We start from the raw sequence: 15,089 nt of genomic DNA, 5'->3' as shown, positions 1-15,089 counted from the left end.
CAGGGTGTCCCTGGGCTCTCGCTATTACTGCCTTGTCCTGTTAACAAAGCAAAAGGAAAAGAAAGAGACAACGTAAATGCACCGATTGGGGAAACTGAGGCACATACAAAAACTTTCTAAATAATTAGTTGTCCTGTTACAGCCCTTCCTGGCTTTCGTCAAGGACGTTGTTCGCCTGGTTTAGGAGGTTACACCAACAATGTTTTAATGCCAATTCCATATATTATGGTGCCCCCTGGCTTAATAATTCCTATACATTTGATGTGGGAAACCTTAATAGGCACCAACAGGAAACAAGAGAGTGAATACTGGTTATCCATCATTCCTTAGTGCAAAAAAACCCATGCTAGAGAGTCCATGCTCAAGGCAGTTTCCCATTCACCTAGTTGCTCAAAATATGAGAGTTGAAAAAAAAAAAGTTTTGACACAACATGTACCAGAGAGAAAAATTTCAACTAAAAGACACATCAGGAGAAAGACCTGGGCGTCATTGATATCAGAACATCTTAAACAACTGCTCATTCACAGCAGTGTCCAAAACAAAGACAATGATGGGAGGCCTAAGGAATGGGATGGAGAATACCTTACTCTGGACATGCGCTCAGTTTTGGACACCAAGTCTCTATAAAGGATATAGCAGATAGAAAGGGGATTTCTGTGACAGGCTATTAGAATTGCGGAGGCTGCCATATGTGGACTGAAAAGTCTGGGACTGTTTAGTTTAGAGAAGAGACAAAGAAGGGGGCTTATGATAGAGGAGAGGAAAATAAAGAATGGGGATAGATTACATTCAAGTGGACAAACAGAGAACAGTTCCCAACCAGTAATATCTATGGACATTTTGTGTTTCAAAAGGGCTAATTCTCCTCAGGTGAAGCAAATTATCAACAAAACTGATTGGGAGGAAAAATTTTGAGAGAAAAAGTGAATGAGAATTGGGTGTTCTTTATGAAGAGTTTATTAGAAAGCTCAGAAACCACAATTCCTCAGTCAAGAGTGTACACAACTTTGGCTAAAACTTCTATTCAGTGGCAAAATGAAGGCAGGAGTTAGGTGGGAAAAAGCAATACACACACGCACACACACACACACACACACAAATAACTGGCTCTGTAATCTAGCAGAGAAAGGCAGAGCAACGCCCAATGGCTGGAAGATGAAGCCAGACAAATACCAGCTGAAAGTAAGGGCCAAATTTTTAGCCCTGAGGGTGATTAATGTTTGGAACAAACTGCAAAGGGAAGTGGTGGATCCTCCAGCTCTGCATGTCTGTAGATCCAGACTGGATATTTTTTTTTCTGGAAGATCTGCTTGAGGACTTATCCACACTTAAAATGCTACAGTGGCACTGCTGTAGTCAGGGGCGGCTCTAGGATTTGCGGCGCCCCAAGCAGGGCGGCGCGCCGCGGGGGGGGGGAGGGGCGCTCTGGCGGGCGCCAGTCCCGCGTCTCCGGTGGACCTCCTGCAGACGTGCCTGCGGCGGGTCCGCTGGTCCCGCGGCTCCGGTGGACCTCCCGCAGGCACGCCTGCGGATGCTCCACCGAAGCCGTGGGACCAGCGGACCTTCCACAGGCATGCCTGCGGGAGGTCCACCGGAGCCGCCTACCACCCTCCCGCGGGATGCCGCCCCAAGCACACGCTTGGTGCGCTGGGGTCTGGAGCCGGCCCTGGCTGTAGTGCTTCAGTGTAGACACTATTTACACCCACGGCAGGGGTTCTTGTATTGGTGTAGGTAATCGCCTCCCCAAAAGTTGGATAGAAAAATTATTCTGTTGACCCCATGCAATTATAAAGGGGTTAGGTTGATATAGCTACATCTCTCAGGGGTGTGGATTTTTTTGCTCTTGCCAAAAAAAGAAAATGAAATTTTTGGATGCATTAGCAAAGGCATAGCATGCAAGTCAAACTGGGGTACTGTGTCTAATTATGGTCACCAATGTATAGAAAGGACGTAGAGAAACTGGAAATGACCAGAGGCAAGCAAGAAAAATGATGAAAGAGAGAGAATTCAAGCCATATGAGTGAAAGCTAAAGGAAGTGGGTATGTTTAGTTTGGGAAAGAGGAGACTGAGGGGGACATGGCAGGAGTCTTCCAGGATTTTAACAATTTCCACCCCACCAGCAACCTCAGCCTGGACCAGTCCACAGAAGAGATCCACTTCCTGGGCACTACAGTACAAATAAGCAATGGTCACATAAACACCACCCTATACTGGAAACCTACTGACTGCTATACTTACCTACATGCCTCCAGCTTTCATCCAGACCACATCACACCATCCATTGTCTACAGCCAAGGTCTAAGATACAACCACATTTGCTCCAGTCCTTCGGACAGAGACAAACACCTACAGGATCTCTATCAAGCATTTTTAAAAGTACAATGCCCACCCGAGGAAGTGAAGAAACAGATTGACAGAGCCAGAAGGGTACCCAGAAGTCACCTACTACAGGACAGGCACAATAAAGAAAGTAACAGAATGCCACTAGCCATCACCTACAGCCCCTAACTAAAACTTCTTCAGTGCATCATCAAGGATCTACAACCTACCGTGAAGGACGATCATTCACTCTCACATATCTTGGGAGACAGGCCAGTCCTCGCTTACAGACAGCCCTCCAACCTGAAGCAAATACTCAGCAGCAACTACACAAAAAAACTATAACCCAGGAACCAATCCCTGCAACAAACCCCGTTGCCAACTCTGTCCGCATATGTAATCAAGGGACACCATCATAGGACCTAACCACATCAGCCACACCATCAGGGGCTCGTTTACCTGCACATCTACTAATGTGAAATATGCCATCATATGCCAGCAATGCCCCTCTGCCATGTACATTGGTCAAACCAGACAGTCTCTACTCAAAAGAATAAATGGACACAAATCAGACATCAAGAATTGTAACATTAAAAAAACAGTAGGAGAACACTCCAATCTCTCTGGACACTCAATGACAGACTTAAAACTGGCAATTTTTTAACAAAAAAAAATTAAAACAGACTCCAAGGAGAAAAAGCAGAACTGGAATTAATTTGCAAACTGGACACCATCAAATTAGGCCTGAATAAAGACTGGGAGTGGATGGGACACTACAAAAAGTAATTTTCCCTCTGCTGATACCAACACCTTCTTGTCATCTGTTGGAAATGGGCCACTTTGATTGCATTGGCCTCGTTAACACTACAAAAGTAATTTTCCCTCGCTGGGTATTCACCTCTTCTTGTCAACTGTTGAGAATAGGTCACATCCACCTTAATTAAATTGACTCATCAACATTGACTCCCCACTTGGTAAGGCAACTCCCATCTTTTCATGTATTAGAATATATACTCTGCTTACCATATTTTTCACTCCATGAATCTGATGAAGTGGGTTTTAGCCCACGAAAGCTTATGCCGAAATAAATTTGTTTGTCTCTAACGTGCCACAAGGACTCTTTGTTGTTTTTGCTGATACAGACTAACACGGCTACGACTCTGAAATAAAAAAGATGGAGAAAAGTTGTTCACTCTTGCCACATAGGGCAGGACAAAAGGCAATGGGTTCAAACTACAGCATAGCAGACAGGAGCGTCTGTATGTATTTTGGCGGCGTGCCTGTGGGAGGTCCTATGGTCCTGCACCTTCGGTGTCCCCGCAGACGAATTACCCCCAGAGCCGTGGGACCGGCAGACCTCCCGCAGGCATGCCGCCAAAGGCTGCCTGACTGCTGCCCTTACGGCGACTGTCAGGCTGTTCCCCCCCCCACATGGCTTCCTGCACCAGGCACATGCTTGGAGTGCAGGTGCCTGGAGTCGCCCCAATAGCAGATTTAGATTAAATCTCAGGATAAACTGCCTAAATGTAGGAACAGGAGGACAACGGAACAGACGCTTCAGGAAATCATGGAGGCTCCTTTACTGCAGGTTTTCTAAAGGAGGCTGGACAGTCATCTGTCCTGGATGGCTTAGACACAACAAATCTTGCATCTTGGCAGGGGCTTAGATTAGCTGACACTGGCGGTTCCTTCTCCCCCTGTGGCTCTAGAATTCTATGATATAAAATCCAAGTATAGACCAGGCCTTAGTCAAACACAAGGGATTCACTAATGGATTGGCCATTGTAGGTGGTGCTGGTGACACGGAACCACCGTTGGTTAAGGCTGTCTGACACCTTCAATTAGGAGACCTCATTTTCAGTTGCTTAGAAGTTTGCCAAACTTTAAGCAATTGGACTGAAATTTCACATGCCGGGTGTCTGCTTCCGGCTGAGTTGTTTTTTGAGTTTCCGGCATAAAGTTTGAGCCGACTTCCCAAATGAAGCTAGGAGAAAAGATGTGTTGCCCATGCTGAAACAGTCTTAGAATTGTTCCAGTGAGGAGCCCAAGCACCTCCATGGAGATAAAAGTCAGGGAACAGCCTCCGCTCCCCCGTTAACAACCGGAGCCCTGAAATGCAAGAGGACGACAAGGTGACAGTGTCTCTGCATTAACACACAGCTGGCTCTTGAAGTCTTTACTCAGTTCTTACTCCAAGGGGAGTTTTGCCTCGGTGGGACCCAAGTAAACTATGGGCAAGGGCCTCCAAATTTGGCCTTGTGTTGTCCATCTACTAACACCTTTTATCCTGAAGAGTCCAGTGTGGCGCTGAAATGCATCCACCTAGGCCTGGAGGCCATCAGCCCGGGACGGCACAGCAAAGAGGGACATTTTAACCCATGATACTGAAGCAAGAGCCCTTAGATGTTTAATGGCTGTGCAGAGCGGAAAGGACCACAGACCTATTCTCTGTCCCATCACATCCATGTTGCACTGGGTTTGTCATGCAGGTGAGCTCCTCAGCAAGAAGTGGGTACCTGTGAATCCTTAAACAGAAGTGTCTTCTCTGGGAATCCCCCTCAGGTAGCCGTGTCCCACACCTCTCTCACTCCAGCATCTGCAGCAACATCCCACACCCAAAGCTGACACAGAGACGTGCTTCATTTCTAATATAGCTCTGTGCAATCCCAGCAGGGTTCGAGGAGTCTGTAGAGGAAAAGCGAGTGTCTGAATGTAAACAGACTGAAGACAAGCCTGTCTGGGCTTCTGGGTTCTTTATCCAACTTTAGGAATAAAGAGTAATTAAGGGACCTTCCCAAAGGGAGATGAGAACTCTTGGGCTCTGTGCTGAGTCAGAGAAGAATTGACTGCTCTGTGCATTTGTGTATATTTAAAAATTATAGTTGATTAGTAGGAAAATTAGGGGTAATGCTTAAAACTCCATAGGGTCTGATACTCTATAAAGTCCCAGGAATGATGGGTAGATAGTAAACACACACATCTATAGGAAGATACCTGAGGGGAGACACAGGCACTTTCTGCAGGCACACAATGCTGTTACTAAGGGATCAGAGATCAGAAATTCTCCCCAGTAATTCTCATCATACTGTGCAGCAGCTTCATTGAAGGATCTTCACAACACCTAGCAAAGGAAAGTCACTATGGCCATGCCCCATTAAACAGATAGGTAAACTGAGGAATGGGGAGATGTTATTTGGCCGAGGTCACACAGAGATTGAGTGGCAGGATGGCAGACCCCACCCAGGCATATTGAGTTCCCTGCCGTAACCACGATCTCTCCATCACACCAAGAGGGAAATGGACTCCCGCTCTGGCAGGGGCTGTTCATTGGTTGGGACGTAGAGGAAAGGCGGGAAGAGGGAGCCTGAGCCTTCGCCATAGTCTCAAGGTGAATCTGAGGTTTTCAGAACTAGCTGGAGGTTGTGAGTTTCTCACGCCTGTGAGGTGTGAACTCCAGGACTCCACTTCCGCTCCCACTCACAAACCTGCCAACGCATCACAGGCATTGGGGTGGCTTCAGGGGAACAGACTTAGAAAAAGCAACACCAACAGAATGTTCCTGTGGATAGAGGGCAGCTGGGGTCCTGCCTGGGGACAGAGGCCTCACCTCAAAGCTGCCATGGAACAAGGGTGTGTGTGTGGCTATAGGCAGGATAGAGATTGGATTAGTGTTTGCATTGGATTTGTTCTCTGCCTCTTGCTTCATTTCTTTCCTGTCTCTCCCAGGTGGAAGTGAAATCGAATGTTCCAGGCTGACTCTGTCTTCCCAGCACTGCCCCAGCTGGAGGGCGCTTGGATTCCCACAGCTGAACTCTGAGCCTGCTCTTCTGGCTAATCGGGGTATTTCTCCAGTGCGGAGCACCAGGGTTTTAAGCACTGATATGAGACGGAATGAATTCTCCTGACAAGGGCAACAGGGACGCCGTGTTAACCTGCATTCAAGTTACTAACGCTCTGTACCTGCCAAGCATGGTTTGACCTTCCTCTGTAGCTGAAGGCAAAGGGAGGGTGTCAAGGTTTACTCCCCCACTCTGAACTTTAGAGTACAAATGTGGGGACCTGCATGGACCCTTCTAAGCTTAATTTACTAGCTTAGATCTGGTAATGCTGCCACCAGCCAGAAGTAGTGTCTGGTACACTCCCTGTCCCCACAAAACCTTCCCTGGGGAACACAGACCCAAATCCCTTAGATCTTAACACAAGGAGAAATTAACCATTCCCCCGTCCTTTTCCCCCCAGACTTTCCCCTCCCTGGGTTGCCTTGAGAGGCTTCACACAGATCCAAACTCCTTGGATCTTAAAACAAAGAGGAATTAACCATCCCCCATCCTTTTTTCCCCCCACCAACTCCCGGTGAGGATCTTAAAATAGAAAAATCAATCAGGTTCTTAAAAAGAAAGCTTTTAATTAAAGAAAAAGAAAAGATAAAAATTATCTCTGTAAAATCAGGATGGAAATGCTTTACAGGGTATTTAAATTTATATAGCCAGAGAAATCCCCCCTAGCCTCAGGTTCAAAGTTACAGCAAACAGAGGTAAAAATCCTTCCAGCAAAAGAAACATTTACAGGTTGAGAAAACAAACATAAGACTAACACGCCTTCCTGACTAGATACTTACAAATTTGAAACATGAGACTGATTCAGAAAGATTTGGAGAGCCTGGATTGACGTCTGGTCCCTCTCAGTCCCTGAGAGCGAACAGCCCCCAAACAAAGAATACAAAACAAAGACTTCCCTCCACAAAGATTTGAAAGTATCTTGTCCCCTTATTGGTCCTCTGGTCAGGTGTCAGCCAGGTTTACTGAGCTTCTTAACCCTTTACAGGTAAAACAGACATTAACCCTTAACTATCTGTTTATGACAGAGGGGGAGGCCCTGATTTGGCTGGATTAGTGTGTTGACTATTTTTGATCGTTACTTGTGTTGTGGAGGAATCCAGAGGGCTCGCTCCAGTTCGGGGGCCCTTGTACTGGGCCCTTCGCAAACACTGAAGGAGAAACAGACCCTGCCGCAAGGAGCTTATAAGATTAGGATTTAGCTCAAGATATTTAGCTAGAGACAAAGCATCCACAGAGACCAGAAAACCTGGAGTGAAGGGTCCCAGCTCAGCCACGGATATACTGGGTGACCTTGGGCACAGGCTCTGTATGCATTAAATGGAGATTATTATTCATTATTTCTAGTGTGTTGCTCTCAAAAAGTCCTAATCAGGGCCTTCAAGCCACAGGCTGCACTGATTTGGTTCTGTGTAGCACATCATTGGGCTTTATGCACTGTGCAGAGTTCCAGGCAGCATGTGATCCCTGGTAAACAAGCAAGAGGGGTCAGTCCTGAGGCCGGTTTTGTTCAATGTCTTTATTAATGATCTGGATGATGGGATGAATTGCACCCTCAGCAAGTTTGCAGATGACACTAAACTGGGGAGGAGAGGTAGATAAACTGGAGGGTAGAGATAGGATACAGAGTGACCTAGACAAATTAGAGGATTGAGCCAAAAGAAATCTGATGAGATTCAACAAGGACAAGTGCAGAGTCCTACACTTAGGACAGAAGAATCGCATGCACCTCTACAGGCTGGGGACTGACTGGCTAAGCAGCAGTTCTGCAGAAAAGGACCTGGGGATGACAGTGAACGAGAAGCTGGATATGAGTCAGCAGTGTGCCCTTGTTGCCAAGAAGACTAATGGTATAACAGGCTGCATTAGTAGGAGCATGTCAGCAGATTGAGGGAAGTGATTATTCCCCTCTATTCAGCACTGGTGAGGCCACACCTGGACTATTGCATCCAGTTTTGGTCCCTCCCCCTGCAGAAGGGATGTGGACAACTGGAGAGAATCGTTGGGGCATATGACTTATGGGGAGAGGCTGAGGGAATGGTGTTATTTAGTCTGCAGAAGAGAAGAATGAGGGGGGATCTGATAGCTGCTTTCAACTACCTAAAAGGGGGTTCCAAAGAGGATGGATCTAGACTGTTCTCAGTGGTACCATCTGACAAAACAAGAATCAATGACCTCAAGTTGCAGTGAGGGAGATCTAGGTTGGATATTAGGAAACACTATTTCACTAGGAGGGTGGTGAAGCACTGGAATGGGTTACCTAGGGAGGTGGTAGAATCTCCATCCTTAGAGGTTTTCAAGGTCCAGCTTGACAAAGCCCTGGCTGAGATGATTTAGTTGGTGTTGTTCCTGCTTTCGACTAGATGACCTCCTGAGGTCTCTTCCAACCCTAATATTCTATGATTTTAAGAGAACACAACGCAGAGGACCAATGCCAGTGCATGGCAGAGTAGTGGTGCTGTGGGGTCAGGACTCCTGGTGCTTATTATCAGCTCTGCCACCGACTCATTGGGTGGCATTGGGTAAATCACTTTACCTCTGCGTGGCTCAGTCCATCAATAACATGGGGATAACGCTGTTAGGAGGCTTCTTCCTTCACCTTCAATGTGTAATAAGAAAAGCCAAAGAGGAGTTTGAAGAACGGCTAGCCATAAACTCCAAAGGTAATAACAAAATGTTTTTTAACTACATCAGAAGCAGGAAGCCTGCTAAACAACCAGTGGGGCCCCTTGACGATGAAAATACAAAAGGAGTGCTAAAAGATGATAAAGTCATTGCGGAGAAACTAAATGGATTCTTTGCTTCAGTCTTCACGGCTGAGGATGTTAGGGAGATTCCCAGACCTGAGCTGGCTTTTGTAGGTGACAAATCTGAGGAACTGTCACAGATTGAAGTGTCACTAGAGGAGGTTTTGGAATTAATTGATAAACTCAACATTAACAAGTCACCGGGACCAGATGGCATTCACCCAAGAGTTCTGAAAGAACTCAAATGTGAAGTTGCGGAACTATTAACCAAGGTTTGTAACCTGTCCTTTAAATCGGCTTCGGTACCCAATGACTGGAAGTTAGCTAATGTAACGCCAATATTTAAAAAGGGCTATAGGGGTGATCCTGGCAATTACAGACCGGTAAGTCTAACGTCGGTACCGGGCAAATTAGTTGAAACAATAGTAAAGAATAAAATTGTCAGACACATAGAAAAACATAAACTCTTGAGCAATAGTCAACATGGTTTCTGTAAAGGGAAATCATGTCTTACTAATCTATTAGAGTTCTTTGAAGGGGTCAACAAACATGTGGACAAGGGGGATCCGGTGGACATAGTGTACTTAGATTTCCAGAAAGCCTTTGACAAGGTCCCTCACCAAAGGCTCTTACGTAAATTAAGCTGTCATGGGATAAAAGGAAAGGTCCTTTCATGGATTGAGAACTGGTTAAAGGACAGGGAACAAAGGGTAGGAATTAATGGTAAATTCTCAGAATGGAGAGGGGTAACTAGTGGTGTTCCCCAAGGGTCAGTCCTAGGACCAATCCTATTCAATTTATTCATAAATGATCTGGAGAAAGGGGTAAACAGTGAGGTGGCAAAGTTTGCAGATGACACTAAACTACTCAAGATAGTTAAGACCAAAGCAGATTGTGAAGAACTTCAAAAAGATCTCACAAAACTAAGTGATTGGGCAACAAAATGGCAAATGAAATTTAATGTGGATAAATGTAAAGTAATGCACATTGGAAAAAATAACCCCAACTATACATACAACATGATGGGGGCTAATTTAGCTACAACGAGTCAGGAAAAAGATCTTGGAGTTATCGTGGATAGTTCTCTGAAGATGTCCACGCAGTGTGCAGAGGCGGTCAAAAAAGCAAACAGGATGTTAGGAATCATTAAAAAGGGGATAGAGAATAAGACTGAGAATATATTATTGCCCTTATATAAATCCATGGTACGCCCACATCTCGAATACTGTGTACAGATGTGGTCTCCTCACCTCAAAAAAGATATTCTAGCACTAGAAAAGGTTCAGAAAAGAGCAACTAAAATGATTAGGGGTTTAGAGAGGGTCCCATATGAGGAAAGATTAAAGAGGCTAGGACTCTTCAGTTTGGAAAAGAGGAGACTAAGGGGGGACATGATAGAGGTATATAAAATCATGAGTGATGTTGAGAAAGTGGATAAGGAAAAGTTATTTACTTATTCCCATAATACAAGAACTAGGGGTCACCAAATGAAATTAATAGGCAGCAGGTTTAAAACAAATAAAAGGAAGTTCTTCTTCACGCAGCGCACAGTCAACTTGTGGAACTCCTTACCTGAGGAGGTTGTGAAGGCTAGGACTATAACAATGTTTAAAAGGGGACTGGATAAATTCATGGTGGCTAAGTCCATAAATGGCTATTAGCCAGAATGGGTAAGAATGGTGTCCCTAGCCTCTGTTCGTCAGAGGATGGAGATGGATGGCAGGAGAGAGATCACTTGATCATTGCCTGTTAGGTTCACTCCCTCTGGGGCACCTGGCATTGGCCACTGTCGGTAGACAGATACTGGGCTAGATGGACCTAAGGTCTGACCCGGTACGGCCTTTCTTATGTTCTTATGTTCTTACCCTCTCACTTCCCTGGTCCTTCTTGCATGAACAGAGAGCAACAATACCTAAAGTCCGAAGGTGCAAACAATTCAATGTTTATTGGAGTGAACTTCCAGCAAGCAGGATTCCAGTTTCCTTCCTCAGTGTCCCCCTTCTCAGCTCTGACACCACAGAGCCTTGCTTGTGTCCCTGTTCCCTTTCCCACCCCTTAGCGAAAGATGATTCCAGTTCCCCCACCCCCATTCCCTGTTCCCTTCCCCCCCCTTACTTCCTGATTGACTGCAGACTATACAGTAAAACTTGAGTTCTGCTTAGCTAGATCTCAACCAATCATTTAACTGAAATTTAACTAACCAGTCCTAACATATTGTAACATGGTTATTTAACCAATTATATCCCACCACCATAATTGGCTTACACCCAACAAAATTAATTATACAGCAGACAGAAACAATCACAGAACCAGACAGAGATTATACAGACAAACAATAGGGAAGTGGAGACTACAGTGACAGAACAACACAGAAATGAGGGTTTCACATCCCAGCTATTGATAAGTGAGTCCTTGCCAGACAGGCTGCTATCAAACTAAGTTTCCTTTTACATCTTCTAGGCTCTTCCCTTTCTCTGGAGGTGATGGAATATCAGCGCAGGATTGTATTCCTAACAGCCCAATAGCACCTTATTTCAATGTGACTAGTTTGGGATGTGAGGATGTGACCATTCACTTCCCAGCTTATGGCTGCCTCTGTTGCTTAGCCAAAGGCCTTAGCTTAAGAACAGGGCCTCACTCAGACAATGATTTTGATTCTTTCTTTTATACCTCTATAACTAGCTAAGTGATAAACATATACTTAAAGTACAGGCCTTTGCCGACAGGCCTGAATATCTATACCCTAACACTCGACCACTACCTCCCCGGTTTTTTCCCCCCTTTGGGTTCCTCCTGCCCAGGTATCCCTGGAAAAGCACAGACATATGGCGACACATCTCCTGATAGGGCCAGGCATCAAGGTGGAAGGTGTCGATATTCCATTTGTCCCACTGCCCCTTGTGTAGTACCGTGCCCTGCACCTTCTCTCGTACGGGCGTACCACACCTAGTCCAATTAGTGTTCCAGACTCCCCAATATAGTGGGCCCGAGAAGGTTGGGTCCGGGTTGTCTAGTGCACTGCGGGGGAGGGCTTACTGCATTACGTATAGGTTATAATTAATGGCTGTTTTCTAGGGGGTTATACCCCCTTGATCGTTTCCATCTGCAACGTAACACAAATACAGTTAACAATACACCAGCTGCTATGATAATCCACAGCAACACTGAGTCGTGACCACTGCAGTATAGTCCGACATCCTGGCCTCCACCAAAACACTGTTTCTCCTCCTTCGACGGGGTCAAGATCTTAATGTGTCCAGTTGCTGGCAGATGCAACAAGCTGCCCCTGCAGGTTTTATGTGATTTTGTCCATATCATAAGCCCATTGAATGTCCAGAGAGAAATGGGCCATTGTCAAAACCAACTTAACCACGTGGTATGGAATCAGGCAGTATGCCCCGGTTTGATTATTCACAGCAAAAAGATTTACAGATCCCTTTGTGCACCAAAGTCCAGATAGCAGCGTGTAGACGTGTGTAGTTTGGTTAGAGGCTGGTATAATTGTGCCCTCAGTAATATGCACATTTGCAGCAAAACCCTTCATACCCAGTACACCCAATTGTCCACCCCTTGCCATAGGCCATTGATCCTGCTCCTCCATAGTCATAGGAGAGGGGCACAGCCAAACATCTTCTCTGGATTTACACCGTTTTACACACCCCTCCATTGATTCCCAGCGAGAGCCTGCCCTTCTCATTATTCCCATAGGGCTTCTATTTCCAGGCACCATGGTAGCTATTACACTGGTGCTGGCCTCCTAGCTGAGCATTTTGCATTCCCATACACCTCTCCCTCTTCACCCCAGGTCAGCATTCTGAAGCCATCCCCCACATCACCGAGGTTTTCTGTTCATTGAAACACAACAATGCTAGCAACAAGATAAACACTACAGACAAACAACACAAAACATTGATCCATGGTATTCTGGGTTATTCTTCTTCTGGTGCCAGCATGCTTGTAGAGTGTCTGCAAAACAAAAGAAACAATTTCCACCCCCCTGGTGGGGACAGATTATTGCTTAATAATAATAAAACCAATTCTTTTTAAAAACATCCTTGCTAATTGCAGGAAAAACAGAAGAATTACCTCCAGGCTGTCCTTATTTTGTTCTATAGTCAAGCTAGTGAATTACTCCACTCACTGGTCATTTATGAAATTCATGAGGTGGTATGCCTCAGTTTCCCCTCTTGTACAACACACACACACACACACACACTCCCTTAGGGTTAACCTGTCCCCCTTATTTTCAGGCTTGATTTGCTTTTTCACCTTCCTTTTCTGGAGGGCCATAATCTGAGTCTTCTTGTAGCTTTTTTGCTGACCAGATGTATTCATTATTTGTAGGTTCTTTGTGCTGCCACCTATGGGCAGTTTCCGCCTTCCCCTGTCTGCTAGGTAATTTGCATCCACACAGAGGCTTTCTTGGCTTTCCTCTGGATCCAAAGCTATCAGCAGCTCAGAGACTGTCTTAAAAGGGACACATTCCACTTCCACCAGAGTTCTGATTACCTTTCATTTTCATTTCCTGCTCCAAAACACACACAGATCTGAAACAGAGAGCACAACCTATCGTGGCTCCTTTTGGAGCCCGAATAGGTCACTTACTTCTTTAAATCACTTACTCCTACATTTAGTTCTTTAAGGTGGTGCAATTGGTCTGTAACAACTCAGCCACCAAGTACAATTATTGCCACACAGCTGCTTTAACCTGTGCTGTCTTTACCTTGAGACTGTTCAAAAGGCTGTAAAACATTTGTTTTCATGGTTGCCCATGGATCTTTTACTTCAAAAATTCCAGTGGAATACAGCAGACCTCCGACATCCTTTGTCCCAAACAAACCAAAAACAAATAAACAAACAAACAAACCAAAAACATTTCACATAAGTATCCAAAGTATCCTCCATTGAAACATCAGAAAAATAAAAGTGTGGAAAGGCGGGGGGAGCAGAGGAACCAATTAAACCTATGAGGTCCATTTAAAGTACAGGGTACCAGCAGCAAATTAAGTAAACTGAGAGAAAGAAAAAGGCAAAGAAGTAAAGGATACAGTTAGCTCTGAGAAAAGAGCAGGCTCCCCAGGTTGGAACAGCCGGGAACCCTGACCCCCCAGGTTCTCATCCTGGCTCTGGGAGAAAAGTGGGGGTTGTTACCTGCTCCTGCAAACCCTGCCCCTGTGAAACCTTTGCTTTTTCCCTCCACTCCCCCAGGACCAAGTCCCAGCTCCTGTCTCTACAGCTGGTCTGTTAACTCTGCTCCTGACTCTAAACCCTGTTGTGCCAAATCATCTTTAACCACCCTAACTAATGTACAACACTGCAGCAGCCCTTGCTGAAGCAGCACTAAACTTGAAAGGGTACTAGCAGCTTCCCATACTGCTGCCCTTACTTCAAACCTCTCACAAGCGGACTGAAGTGCCTCCTTTCCCTGGAAGGGATCCAGTCACCATGGGCAGGGACCTTCTTCCACTGCCCATAGACCAAAGGAGAGGGGGCTCCTCAGCCACCCCCCATCCCTCTGGGTCCCCTGACACTTCTCCCATTTTTTTTTCAATCTCATCCCAGGCTGACCTTCCCTGGAGGCTTGGCTCAGAGCAAAGAGCTCCCAGCCCATCCCCAGTGCAGGGACCCTGCCAGCTACAGGCCCCCAGTCGGGAGGAACAAAAGGGAACCAAAAGCTAAAGAAATAAGCCACACAAGGGTCTCTGCCCTCAGGACTCTGTAGCTGAGCTTTAGGGCCCACGAGCTGTAGGATGCACAGTCTCACCCGCCTGCAACACAACCCTGGTCCCAACCCCCAGCTTCTTTTATACAGCTTCCTGGCTTCCCTCTCCGCTTCTCATCCGCCTGTCGGCCCCAGCGCTGTGTCCTTGCTGCCCTCACTGCAGGCTCCTTGTCAGCCTGCAGCAGCTCCTGTCCCAGCCCCGAAGCAGAGGGAGTTCACCTGGGCAAGGAGGGAGGTCGAGATGATCGACAAAGTTGATGGGGTTGGGGAGGAAAGGAGAGAGCAACAGGGCTGTGACTCTGGGGAAAGGGGCAGAACAGAGGTGGGGCCGTGGGGGAAGAGGTGGAGAAAGGAGCGGGGCCTTGTGGGAAGAGGTGGGGCTGGGGGCAGGAGCTTGGGGAATAGGCAGGGAAGGGCACAGGGCCTCAGTGGTCCAGTTACCAGCAATTAGAATGGTGCCAAT

This window comes from Mauremys mutica, chromosome 1 (genome assembly GCF_020497125.1).
Source record: "Mauremys mutica isolate MM-2020 ecotype Southern chromosome 1, ASM2049712v1, whole genome shotgun sequence".
Classification (NCBI taxonomy): Eukaryota; Metazoa; Chordata; order Testudines; family Geoemydidae; genus Mauremys; species Mauremys mutica.
The sequence above is the reverse complement of the archived record's forward strand: the minus strand, read 5'-3'. Positions refer to the sequence as shown.